Raw genomic sequence first — 1,066 nt, 5'->3', positions numbered from 1 at the left:
GAGAAAACAAGGACACAAAGGAACTCAAAGCCCTGGGAGTCTAGAGCTACAACAAGCACTCAGTGTAGCCTAACTCCTAGCAAGGTTAACATCAAGCCCCGTGCTAAAGGTCTATTTCCCTCAGTATTTATTGTCCTTTACAACATGTCCAGCTTTCAACACAAACTTACAAGGCATGCTGTATTAGTTTCCCGAGGCTGCTGCAACAAATTACCACAAGTTTGGTGGCTTAAAACAACAGAAATGTATTCTCTTCTTTTTCTGGAGGCCAAAAATCCAAAATTAGTATCACGAGGCTGAAATCAAAGTATCAGCAGGGCCGCACTCCCCGGGAGCTTCTAGGAGTGAACGCTGCCCAGCCTTTTCCAGACTCTGGTAGCTGTCGGCATTCTTTGGCTTGTGGTTGAATCACTCTGATCACTTCTTCCGTGGTCACATCATCTTCTCCCCTTCTGTATGTCAAGTCTCCCTCCGCCTCCCTCTTATAACATGTGGTTGCATTTTGAACCCAGCTTGATAATCCAGGATCATCTTCTTATCTCAAAATCCATTATTCAGCCTGCCACACGTGCCACAAGGTATGAAAAAAATATGGAATGAAGAAATAAAACAATCATCAGACGCAGACTCAGTTGTAATATAGATGTTGGAATTATCAGACAGGGAATTTAAAATGCTTATATCCAATATGTTAAAGACTGTAATGTAAAAACATTTTCCAAGTTACCATATGATAGGCCACAAAACAAGTCTTAGTAAATTTTAAAAGATTGAAATTATATGGAGAGAAAATTATCTTTTAACAACTAGTGCTGGGACAATTTGGTGTCCATATGCAAAAAAGAAAAAGATAGACCTTGACATAGACCTTATTATACCTTATATGTAAAGTAACTAAAATGAACTCAAAATAGATCCTAGGCCTAAATGTAAAGCACAAAACAATAAAACTCTAGGAGAAAAGATAGGAGAAAATCTGCTTGACTTTGGGTTTGAGAATGAGTTTTTAGATAGAATACCAAAAATGCAATCCATGAAAGAAAAATTGATAAATTGGATTTTAATA

Source organism: Hipposideros armiger, unplaced genomic scaffold (genome assembly GCF_001890085.2).
Source record: "Hipposideros armiger isolate ML-2016 unplaced genomic scaffold, ASM189008v1 scaffold_94, whole genome shotgun sequence".
In the NCBI taxonomy this organism is placed as follows: Eukaryota; Metazoa; Chordata; class Mammalia; order Chiroptera; family Hipposideridae; genus Hipposideros; species Hipposideros armiger.
This window is presented reverse-complemented; position numbering follows the sequence as displayed.